The sequence below is a fragment of the Bubalus kerabau genome, chromosome 20, assembly GCF_029407905.1.
Source record: "Bubalus kerabau isolate K-KA32 ecotype Philippines breed swamp buffalo chromosome 20, PCC_UOA_SB_1v2, whole genome shotgun sequence".
In the NCBI taxonomy this organism is placed as follows: Eukaryota; Metazoa; Chordata; class Mammalia; order Artiodactyla; family Bovidae; genus Bubalus; species Bubalus kerabau.
In genome coordinates, this window is record NC_073643.1 from 9,885,225 (window position 1) to 9,897,974 (window position 12,750).

Sequence of the window (12,750 nt, forward strand, 5' to 3'; positions counted from 1 at the left end):
AACTCACATCCATCGAGTCGGTGATGCCATCCAGCCATCTCATCCTCTGTCATCCCCTTCTCTCCTGCCTCCAATCCCTCCCAGCATCAGGGTCTTTCCCAATGAGTCAACTCTTCGCATGAGGTGTCCAAAGTACTGGAGTTTCAGCTTTAGCATCATTCCTTCCAAAGAACACCCAGGACTCATCTCCTTTAGAACGGACTGGTTGGATCTCCTTGCAGTCCAAGGGACTCTCAAGAGTCTTCTCCAACACCACAGTTCAAAAGCATAAATTCTTCGGCGCTCAGCTTTCTTCACAATCCAACTCTCACATCCATACATGACCACTGGAAAAACCACAGCCTTGACTAGATGGACCTTTGTTGGCAAAGTAATATCTCTGCTTTTCAATATGCTGTCTAGGTTGGTCATAACTTTTCTTCCAAGGAGTAAGCGTCTTTTAATTTCATGGCTGCAGTCACCATCTGCAGTGATTTTGGAGCCCAAAAGATAAAGTCTGACACTGTTTCCACTGTTTCCCCATCTACTTCCCATGAAGTGATGGGACCAGATGCCATGATCTTTGTTTTCTGAATGTTGAGCTTTAAGCCAACTTTTTCACTCTCCACTTTCACTTTCATCAAGAGGCTTTTGAGTTCCTCTTCACTTTCTGCGATAAGGGTGGTGTCCTCTGCATATCTGAGGTTATTGATATTTTTCCTGGCAATCTTGATTCCAGCTTGTGCTTCTTCCAGCCCAGCGTTTCTCTTGATGTACTCTGCATAGAAGTTAAATAAGCAGGGTGACAATATACCACCTTGACGCACTCCTTTTCCTATTTGGAACCAGTCTGTTGTTCCATGTCCAGTTCTAACTGTTGCTTCCTGACCTGCATATAGGTTTCTCAAGAGGCAGGTCAGGTGGTCTGGTATATCAATCCCCAAATCCTAATTTATCCCTCCCCCCTCTTTCCCCTTTGGTGACTGTAAGTTCATTTTCTGTGTCTGTGCATCTATTTCTCTTTTCACATGCTTTAAAATTTTTTTTAGATTATTTTTGGCTGCCCTGGGTCTTCGTTGCTGCACATGTGCTTTCTCTGGTTGTGGCGAGCAAGGGCTACACTTTGTTGGGGTGCGTGGGCTTCTCACTGCAGTGGCTTCTCTTGTTGCAGGGCATGGGCCCTAGCATGTGGGCTCAGTAGTCATGGCACACCAGCTTATTTACCCCGAGGCATGGGGGATCCTCCTGAACCAGGGATCGAACCCATGGCCCCTGCATCGCAAGGCGGACTCTTAACCACTGGACTACCAGGGAGGTCTTTTCAAATGTCTACTTTTCAAAAGTCTGCTTTTTAAAGGGATTTCCTGTTTGAGAATATGGTACATTTTCTCATTCGTGCAAGTCCTTTTTTGGTGTGCATCCCTCAGGGGCAATTTAAATTTTGTTCACATCAACTTTGCACATTTAGGTTATTTCTGTATATTTTATCATTTTTGGTTATTACAAATGAGATTTTCTTCCTTAATAATCTAACTGGCTATTAAATTCTTTATATTAATTTTGTAGTCATCCAACCTACAAAAAATTTGTATTGTTTTGGGCTTTTATTAGTTAGTAATCATACCAACTACAAAGACAAATAACTTTGCTTCCACTTTTAAATTCTTTGTACTTTATATTTCTGTTTATTATTGATTGCATTGGTTAGTATTTTCAGAACCCTTGTAAATAATGGGCTTCCCAGGTAGTGTTAGTAGTAAAGAACCTGCCTGCCAATGCAGGAGATGTAAGAGACTCAGGTTCGATCCCTGGGTTGGGAAGATCCCCTGGAGGGAGGGCACGGCAACCCACTCCAGTATTCTAGACTGGAGAATCCCATAGACAGAGGAGCCTGGAGGGTTACAGTCCAGGGGTCACAAAGAGTCGGAAGCCACTAATCGACTTAACATGCATGTACTGTGGTGGACATTCTTGTTTGGTTCCTGGCTTTCATGGAGTGCTTCTTGTGTTTTCCCATTAAACATGAGGCTGGTTTAAAAGTTGAAATAGATATATATCTGTTATAATACATGAGAGAAGCATCCGTCATTAATAGCCTTTGCTGTAGCCAATTCCTTCAGCTAGTCAAGTATCTGTGTACCTTTTCCCTATATAGAGCCTCCCCACTCCTTAACTGGGGCAGAGTCCCATTTGGTTCTGCTTCTCTGTGAAAGGCCAGGATCTCTGGGTGAGGCACGGTCCTGCCCATCAGATCAACACAGTCTTCCCTTGGGACTTCCCTTGTGGTCCAATGGCTAAGACTCTGCATTCCGATGCCGGGGTCCCAGGTTCAACCCCTGGTCAGGGAACTAGATCCTGCATGCTGCAGCTAAAGACCCTGTGTGCCACAACTAAGCCCTGGAGCAACCAAATAAAGAAATATTAAAAAAGAGAAGATAGTCTTCTCCTGATTTGTTTTTCAGAAATTGTCAGATGGTCTGATCTTCATTTTATAAGAGATTGTTTTTTCAACCCACAATGTAAGATCAAGTTTAGAATCATAATTTATTTTGTCAAATTTCTGGTTTTTTTAAAATAAAATTATTATTGAGGTTGTGTCTGAGAGGTAACAATATATACTAGAAGTGAAAATAATGAAGAACTTTAAACTTTTTACAGATCAAATATTCAGCTGTTTATTGAAGAGCTTTGGCTCTGAATGTCAGCACGAATCATACAGACTCACTTGGTGGAGATATCTAAGGACCAACAGAAAGCAGGATGTTTCTTCAGAGCATTTCCCCCCACACCAGCGAAAAAAGATAGTCTTCCTTGATTTGGTGGTCTTTGAACTAAAAAGGAAGTGATCTAATCACAGCATGGACAATATGTAGTAACTCAGTGGACACAAGTTAATACAACATGAACCCCATGTTGGAAAGGGAAAATGGGGAATATGGTAGACACTGGTCCATGGCAGAGATTACACTGGACTTCAGGCTTCCCAGGTGGCTCCGTGGTAAAGAACCTGTTTGCCAGTGCAGGTGATGTAAGAGACTTGAGTTTCATCCCTGTGTCGGGAAGATCCCCTGGAGAAGGAAATGGCTACGCACCTGAGTATTCTTGCCTGGAGAATCCCCATGGACAGAGGAGCCTGGTGGGGCTACAGTCCATAGGGTCACAGAGAGTCAGACATGACTGAGCGACTTAGCATGGCAAATGTTCTCTTTTCTGTCTGTAGAATGCATTTCGTTGGTGAGTCCATTTGGACCACCTTTTTCTGCTCTCTGAAAAAATTCAGTGTCCTCTGAAATTCCCACTTCTGCCTAGGGAAACTTTCTTATCTTTTATTCCTCAAGGCCATAAAAGTACTGACTTCCAGTCAGCTTAGATTGCTGGCCACAGACAAAAAGTCCCTCTCCTAGCAGAATTATATCCCCTTCCATCTGTGTTTGTGACTGGCTGGCTCTCTACTGAGTTCGTCACTCTTGTAACGTTGGGTGGAAGGAGAGAAAAAGACAGCATGTTCTTTTCCCATAGTTTGTATATTAACACATACATATGGAATCTGCAAAGAGTTCTGATGATTCTATGTGCAGGGCAGCAAAGGAAACACAGACATAAAGAACAGACTTTGGACACAGTGAAGGAAGGAGAGGGTGGGATTATTTGAGAGAATAGCATTGAAATGTACACATTGCCATCTGTAAAATAGATGGCCAGTGGGAGTTTGCAGTGTGACGCAAGGAGCCCAAAACCATTGCTCTGTGACAATCTGGAGGGGTGGAGGGTGAGGGAGGTGGGAAGGGGTACAAGAGGGAGGGGACATATGTATACCTATGGCGGATTCATGTTGCTACATGGCAAAAACCATCACAATATTATAAAGTATTACAAATTAAAGATAAAATATAAATTTTATAGAATGGTAATAAATACTCAAAATACAAAAAAAAAAAAAAAAATTGGAATTTTCCCCAGTGCTTTACCTTCACTGGCAGGTTGTCTGTCTTCCAAGAAACCACCAGTGATGGTTTAATGAAGAGCTTTGCATAGAATAGCAAGAGATCAGATGACCAGCTTGTGAGGCCATATTTTATGGAGATATTCATCATTTCTCGGTACCTCTTTTTACTCAACAGTGTTAAAAATGTAAAATATGACACATGGCGATTGTAGTGCGCCCTCGTTGTAAGATGAAAATCAATTTCAGAGATGTTAAAATGGGCAAAAAATGTGCACCTTAGAGTGTGATAAGATACCACGTCTGTACCTTTAAAAAAAATTCTTTATTAAAAAAATCCATTTATTTATTTGGCTGCGTCAGGCATTAGCTGTAGCACATGGACGTTGCATCACGCGGACCTCGCTGGTTCACGCCCTCTCTAGTTGTGGTGCGCAGGCTCAGTAGTTGTGACGTGAGGGCTTAGTTACCCTGTGGCACATGGAATCTTCCCAGACCGGGAATCGAACCCGTGTCCCCTGCACTACAAGGCAGATTCTTAACTACTCGCCCACCAGGGAAGTCCCTCAGGTCTGCACCTTTGCCCTGGGCTGTCCCACCAGCTCTGCCTGGACAACATCTCGTGTATGCTCTGCTACCTGCCGCTCCCCACCTGCGGGAAACAAGTTTTGTTTCAGTTAGGGTGAATTGTTGTTCTGTCATCTTCTAAGCTCCTTCTGCACTTGTGTCCCAGGTGGCTGCTCCAGCACCGGGAGCCGTAACCACTGCTCTGGTAGCAGAAAGGAGGGAAGGGAATATACACGGACATTCTCCTTCCCTGTAAGTGTATGTCCAGGAAGTTTCTCAGACCATTTCTGCTTTATATCCCACTGTGTGCAGCTTAGTTACACACTCACCTGGGAGAATGTAATTATGTTCTAGATTGCCAAGTCCCCTGCTAATATTCAGGCATTTGATTACTGTAGAAGGAAAGCATGAAACTTGGGGACAACTATTTCTTATGGAGTATTTTATCACTGACCTTGTTTATTTTTTTATTTTTTGACTGAGAAGCACAACGTGTGTGTTCTTAGTTCCCTGACCAGGGATTGAACTTGGGAGTCCTGCAGTGAGAGCACCAAATTCCAACCAGTGGATGGCCATGGAAGTCTCTCAACTAACTGTTTCTAAAGGTTTATAAGATAGTCTGTGAAAAAGTTCTTCTCTTTATTACGAATGAAATCATCCTAAGAATGTACGCGTGTATTTGTGTTTAGTCGCTCAGGCGTGTCCTGCTCTTTGTGATCCTTTGGACTCCAGCCTTCGGTGTTCCTCTAGTCATGGAATTTTTCAGGCAAGGATACCGGAGCGGGTTGCCGTTTCCTCCTCCAGGGCATCTTCCCAACCTTGGGATCGAACCTGTGCCTCCCATGCCTCCTGCATTGCAGGCAGATTCTTTACCTGCTGAGTCATCATTAAATGCCTTTTAAGCATCTCTGGAGATGATTAACTCCCAGCCCCCAACTCAGTCTGAGCCCCTTCTCCATAGGACATGGGCTGTCACCCTGAAGTCTGTAGCAGCTTTGCACAGCAGAATCAAGCATTCGTTTCTGTGATTCCTTAGTTCAAATCTGGCCCCAGTAGCAGCGGATCCCACCAGGGCGGCCACCGGGAGTCTAGCACCTAACTCGGAACCTGATACCTAGTGGGCACTCAGTGAATTTCCAAAGAATACCTGAGTGAACGAGCAGTTTGTGTTTTGTGTGAGGTTTTTCAAGAAAATAGCTAATCTTTCTCTGCCCTCTTCCACCCAGCCCCTGGTTCCCTCCCATACACAGCAGCTTGGATGAGATAGTTAACAGGATGGGTGGGCAGCTTCTGGTGTGGAGCCTGCAACATCTCGGCCCACCTCCCGGAGTCTGTGTGGACGCGAGGAGCTTTGCATTAACGGTGGGCTTTGCAGACAGCTCTGGGTGGGGGAGCCCACAGAGCTGCCGGCAGGCTAGGCTGGGGGCTGTTAGCACTGGGGATGGGGCCAGCTCGAGAACTCTCGCCAGTTATGGCCAGCGCAAGTGGTGGGAGGGTGCACCCTGGTTCACACGAGTCCCAGGTGGCTGGCATGTTAGCTCACATGGCAGGCCCAGCATGACCCTCCTGCCTGGTGGGGCAGAGAGAGGCTGGTTAGCATTTTTTGATGCTGGCCGGAGTAGCAACCCGAGCTGAGACATCTTTTCTTGCCAAGTCATTAAGGATCGGGCTGGAGCCGCAGGAAACCTGCAAACTCAGGCCACTTATCAGGAGAGAGGCCCTGAGGCATGTCTTCACCTGCTGGTATTCTCACTTCTCCATGTCTTCCTTCTTGTTCTCTGGGGATTGGGGTGGTGATGCCAGGGCTTACTGGAGGAAAGAGGGTGGGTGGCAGGGAGAAGGTGGCACCCAGGCTGCCTGCCTCCTTGAAGCCTCAGTGACTCCCTGCCTTTCTCAGAGACCCTCAGGTGCGAGGGGCTGCAGATCTGCAGCTGTAGACCTCCTGTCAATCCAGAATGTTCTCTGGCCAAGTTGGTTCAGTGTCACCAGCATTTTTTTTTTTAGCTCTTGTAAAAACGTTTAGAATTTTCTGTATGGCTGCACGGGATCTTTGTTGCTGCACGCGGGCTTTCTCTAGTTGTGGCGAGCAGGAGCTAAGCTTCACTGTGGTGTGTGGGCTTCTCACTGCAGTGGCCTCTCTTGTTGTGGAGCACGGGCTCTAGAGCATGGAGTCAGTCGTTGTGAGGCACAGGCTTAGCTGCCCTGCAGCACGTGGGATCTTTCCGGACTGAGGATGGAACCCATGTCCTCTGTATTGGCAGGCAGATTCTTAACCTCTGGACCACCCGGGACATTCAGCAGCAGTTATGGAACTTCTGCTCCATTCTAGGACCTGAGTGTGGAGATCAGAGATGTAAGCAGATGCTCTGGATGTGAAGAGACCCAGGCCGTGATAGAAGCATATCCTTCACAGCAGGTGTGCCCGGCAGAGGGTGCTTGGGCCAAGACAAGTATCTGGGAAACTTCTAGGGGGGACAGAGGCTAGCGCAGGCTTCACAGATGAGTGATGCATGACAAATGGACAAGGGTTTCTGCACAGAAAAGTCACAGAGGAGCCAAGTAGCACGGCACAGTTTGAGAGCTTCCATCCCTCACGCTGCTGCTGGTTAAAGCATGCTGCTCACTTATCAAACTCCGGGGAAGCTTCTCGGTGTTTTCAATGGTCCATCTTAGTCCTCAGAGAATCTCTGACAATGAAGAACCAGTGTCCCATCTCACTGTTCAGGGCCTGGGGCACTGGGAGGTCAAATGACATATCCAGGATTCACCTCAGTAGGTGAATGTGTAATTAAGGGACTTAACTATCTAAGTAGTTAGTAAGTAGTTTAGAGACTTCCCCAGCAGTCCAGTGGTTAAAGCTCTGTGCTTCCAGTGCAGAGTGCAGATTTGGTCCCTGGTCAGCAAACTAAGATCCCACATGTCACACAGTGCGGCCAAAAAAAAAAAAAAAATTGCAAAAATATTAAATAAATAAAATAGCTTGAAATGGATATGAATATTCTAGAAAAGTAGTTAATAAGCAGTGGACCAGGCTTGTAGAATCTAAAGCCCACAGTGATGATAATGATGATAGCAAGAATTAATCATCCCACTCACTGCATCCTCACTAAATGCCAAATACTGTGCTAAGCGTTATTTCAGTTAGTTTTCAACAGAGGCAAGTCTGCCCTGTTTTATCCCCACCTCATGGGTGAGGAACCAGAGATCAAATTGCCAACATCTGCTGGATCATGGAAAAAGCAAGAGAGTTCCAGAAAAACATCTATTTTTGCTTTATTGACTATGCCAAAGCCTTTGACTGTGTGGATCACAATAAACTGTGGAAAATTCTAAAAGAGATGGGAATACCAGACCACCTGACCTGCCTTTTGAGAAACCTGTATGCAAGTCAGGAAGCAACAGTTAGAACTGGACATGGAACAACAGACTGGTTCCAAATAGGAAAAGGAGTACATCAAGGCTGTATATTGTCACCCTGCTTATTTAACTTCTATGCAGAGTACATCATGAGAAACGCTGGGCTGGAGGAAGCACAAGCTGGAATCAAGATTGCCAGGAGAAATATTAATAACCTCAGATATGCAGATGACACCACCCTTATGGCGGAAAGTAAAGAAGAACTAAAGAGCCTCGTAATGAAAGTCAAAGAGGAGAGTGAAAAAGTTGGTGTAAAGCTCAACATTCAGAAAACGAAGATCATGGCATCTGGTCCCATCACTTCATGGCAAATAGATGGGGAAACAGTGGAAACAGTGTCAGACTTTATTTTTTGGGCTCCAAAATCACTGCGGATGGTGATTGCAGCCATGAAATTAAAAGACACTTACTCCTTGGAAGGAAAGTTATGACCAACCTAGACAGCATATTCAAAAGCAGAAACATTATTTTGCCAACAAAGGTCCGTCTAGTCAAGGCTATGGTTTTTCCAGTGGTCATGTATGGATGTGAGAGTTGGACTGTGAAGAAAGCTGAGCACCGAAGAATTGATGCTTTTGAACTGTGGTGTTGGAGAAGACTCTTCAGAGTCCCTTGGACTGCAAGGAGATCCAACCAGTCCATTCTAAAGGCAATCAGTCTTGGGTATTCTTTGGAAGGACTGATACTAAAGCTGAAACTCCAGTACTTTGGACACCTCATGTGAATAATTGACTCATTGGAAGAGACTCTAATGCTGGGAGGGATTAGGGGAAGGAGGAGAAGGAGACAACAGAGGATGAGATGGCTGGATGGCATCACCGACTCGATGGATGTGAGTTTGAGTGAACTCCAGGAGTTGGTGATGGACAGGGAGGCCTGGCGTGCTGCGATTCATGGGGTTGCAAAGAGTTGGACACGACTAAGTGACTGAACTGAACTGAATGAACACGGATGAGGACACTGGGAAATGGTTAAGTGACTTGTCCTGGAAGAGATGCCCTTGACCAGTGGGTGAAGGTTAGCTCCCAGGCAGCCTTAAGGCAAAGCCCATGCTCCTAATCATTGTGCTTTTCTGATTTCTTTTCCTGGAAGGGTGGAGTGAGGGAAGGCAAGTGGAGCAGCAGGCAGAGAGGCCCCAGACCCTGGAGCACCCAGGCCCACAGCCACGAGGTGGGGCAGTAACAAAGCTGGGCTGTCCACTGCAAGAGCTGCAGTGGAGCCTGCTTTGGAAGGGTGGCCCCAGGGTCTCCTCCACAAGTCCAGCTGGAATCCATTCTCCTTGAGTTCCACTTTCCTCCTCTAACTGGACTGTCCAAATCTCTAGATAGGTGCTGTGCCATCCACCTCTCCATGGTCTCTTCAGGGTCACATCACGATCCAATGGTAGAATGATGGTAGGAGTGGGAGGAACCAGTCTCACTGCTCAGGCGTCCCTGGGTGGCCTTGGTCCCATCCAGAGCAGCCTCTGTCCAATGAATCTCATCCTTCCTGAGTTCAGCACCTTAGCCCACAAGCCTGCCCCTCTCGGCCTCCCTGTCTCAGTAACTGGCAGTACCAGTGCTATGGTTAATTTTAAGTACCAGCTTGACCTGACCACAGGGTACCCAGATATTTGGCCAGTCATATTTCTGGATGTTTCTGCAAGAGTGTTTTTGGATGAGATGAACATTTTCATTGGTAAAGCTGATTGCCCTCTGTAATGTGGGTGGGCCCCATCCAACTGGTTGAAGGTCCAGGGAATAAAAAGGATGGGTGTGTCCCTGAGTAAAAAACTTCTCCAGCAGTTGGCTTTGGACTTCATTGCATTGTCAGCTCTCCTGGGTCTCAGGGCTGCCCGACCACACTGCAGATCTGTACTGGAGTCCTCATAATTTCATGCTCTATTTCCTTATAGTAAATTTCTTTCTCTCTATATATGTATTCACATTCTATTAATTCTGTCTCTCCAGATAAGCCTGACTAATACAGTTGCCTTCCTAGCAGCTTAAGTAGAGATGGAGGCATCATCCCCTCTCATTACCCCCGTTACTGAATCAGCCACCAAATCCTCGGATATCACTTCCTGAAGCACTCTTGTGCCCGTCTTCTCACCACATCACCACCACCTCCTAGGTCAGGTCATCCCCACGCCCCGGTGGCAGCAGCACCCACTAACTGGTTTCTGAGATGGTCCTGCCCCTTCTCCACCCATTGTTCACACAACAGCCAGAGGAGTTCTTACAAAGGCACATCTCACCCTGGCACTCAGCTGTTAAGTCTCTTCAGAGGTGTCGCTTCGTTCTCAGGAGAAAGCCGTGATATCACTTAGATTTTGCTGCCTAACAAATGATGCCAAACGCAGTGGCTGTAACTAACAGGCATTTATGGCTTATGATTGGTAACTTGGTTTGGACTCACTTGAGTGGTTCTTCTGGACCTGTCTGGGCTCACTCATAATTCTGGGGTCAGCTGGTGGGTCAGCTGGGAAGGGGCCGGTCTAGGAGGGAGTCAGCTTGGATGGCTGGACTTTGCTGTACATAAGATCTCATGCTGCAGGAGCTGGGAAGGGTTCCAAGAGAGAAAGAAAGGGTGGGGGCGGAGAGGAGGAGAGAGACAGAGAGAGAGAGAAAGAAAGAGAGAGAGAGAGAAAAGAGGCTCAAGGTACCCAGAAGCCTGGGCTCAGATCTGGCATATGGCTTCCTCTGCATTCTTTAGACTCAAGCAAGAGAAAAGTCCAGGTCAGAGTCAAGGGGTGGGGGAGTGGATTCTATTTCTTGATGGGAGGAACCACAGAACCACGTTGTGGAGGGGCTAGATCCATGTAGGGGAATAACTGAGACCACTTAAATTTTTTTTTTGTTTGTTTGGTTGGTCATGCCAGGTCTTAGTTACAGCATGAGGGATCTTTAGTTTAGCATGTGAACTCTTTAGTTTTGGCATGTGGGATCTATTAATAGTTCTCCCACCAGGGATCGAACCTGAGCCTCCTGTAGTGGGAGCACGGAGTCTTAGCTACTGGACCACCATGGAAGTTCTGTAGCCACTTTTGCAACCGATCACAGCCCCAAACCCTCACCCTGGTGTGTGCAGCTTTTTGTAATTTGGTCCTGTCCTCTCCTTCTCGGCATTCCAGCCCCAAAGGCCTCCTTGCCATCCCTGAATCTGCCCAGCTCTTCCTGTTCCAGAGACTACCCACATGCCGATCCTTTTGCCTAAAATGCTGTTCCTTCATTCAGCTGAACAGTTGGTTCTCATCTTTCAAGTCTCAGCTCAAATGTTGCTTTTTGGGGAAAATCTTCACTGACTAGTCTGGACTGACTAGATGAGACCTTTCAGTTATATGTTCACAATGCACATCATTCTTTACTCAGTACCACTTACAACAGCTGGAATTAAATAATTATTATTTTGAATGTTTGTGTCATATCTGTTTTCTCGAAGCCTGTAGACTCCATGGACTTTAGTTAACTCATCTACTTACCAAATGTTTATTGAATGCCAGTTCTCTGCTAGGCGTTGTGCTGGGGATGTGGGCAGTGATAAACACAGACCCAGTTCCTTTCTCAGGGAGCTTATGATCCGTTGGGGGCACCAACAGTGAGAAGTAACTACTGGTTTTTCCCTGGCAGTCCAGGGGCTAGGACTTTATGCTTGCACTGCAAGGGGTGCCGGTTCGGTCCCTGGATGGGGAACTAAGAGCCAACATCCTGCATGGTACAGCACACACACGCACACAATAAGTAATTACAAAGCAAAAGTAAAATTGCTGTAGAGGTAGTTCTGAAAGGAGGGTTATATGATGCCATGGGGGATTTGATAGGTAGGGAGGGCAAGGAAGGCTTTGCTGAGGGCTGAGATGTGAAAACTCAGTGTCAACTAGGCAGAGGCTGAGGGTGCAGGGTAGACCCTCTGTGACCAGACGTCTGGTGGCAGGGAGAAGGTGGGGTACAAATGACTGACAAGGAAGGCCGGAGGGCAGGGAGAGAGCGGCTGGACTCTGTTACAGTGCAAGCTTGGGGAGTTAACACTGGGGGTTCTCTGCTGAGTGGGGGGCTGCCTTGAAAGAAGTCACTTGATTTAGTTCTGGCTTTTCTGGGTCTTCGTTGTGGTTTGAGGGCTTCTCATTTTGGTGACGTCTCTTGTTGAGGAGCACAGTCTCTAGAGAACTTGTTCAGTGGTAGTTGCGGCTCCTGAGCTCTAGAGCACAGTGGCACACGGGCCTAGTTGCTCTGCAGCATGGGGAACCTTCCTGGATCGGGGATCAAACCCGTGTCCCCTGCATTGGCAGGCTGATTCCTCTCCACTGTGCCACCAGGGAAGTCCTGGGGGCCACTGGAACTTGGCATTGAGCATGATGAGTTTAGGGTAACTTGGAAATATTCAAAGTTTCTCTTGAGCAAGTATTTTTTCAAGTTTGGCATTCAGAGGAAGGGTCTGAGCTAAAGACCTGTATGAGATGGTGGTAACTAAAGCCAAGGTCATATGTTAGTCCCCCAAGGGTGGCAGCGCTTCATTTTCTGTGTCCTTTGGATTCCTTTTAAGGGCTTCCCTGGTGGCTCAGATGGTAAAGCATCTGCCTGCAATGCGGGAGACCTGGGTTCAGTTCCTGGGATGGGAAGATCCCCTGGAGAAGGAAATGGGAATCCACTCCAGCACTCTTGCCTGGAAAATCCCATGGACGGAGGAGCCTGATAGGCTACAGTCCACGGGGTCACAAAGAGTCGGACACGACTGAGCAACTTCCCTTTTTTTTTTCACTTTGGATTCCTTTGGCAGTCTGGGTATGCCTGTGATTTTAAATGTGTGACATAACATGTAGAAGGTAACAATGGAAACCAATTATGTTGAAACGCGGCTATCAAAAT

At 46.7% G+C, this 12,750-nt stretch overlaps 1 long non-coding RNA gene across 5 annotated transcripts in view; it reads left to right on the plus strand.

Moving 5' to 3' along the window:
- The window catches only part of LOC129635545 (uncharacterized), a 37,671-nt gene that overhangs the window by 11,155 nt on the left and 13,766 nt on the right, over positions 1-12,750 (plus strand). Inside the window, exon 3 of one of the 5 annotated variants that reach the window (XR_008706358.1) lies at positions 11,019-11,239. The exons of 1 other annotated variant lie outside the window; for it this stretch is intronic. This is a non-coding gene — a long non-coding RNA (uncharacterized LOC129635545). Of the gene's footprint in view, positions 1-2,637; positions 2,842-4,975; positions 5,674-6,818; positions 7,441-11,018; positions 11,240-12,750 lie in introns of those variants that run through there. 3 more of the 5 variants (XR_008706359.1, XR_008706357.1, XR_008706356.1) reach the window with 3 other exon arrangements.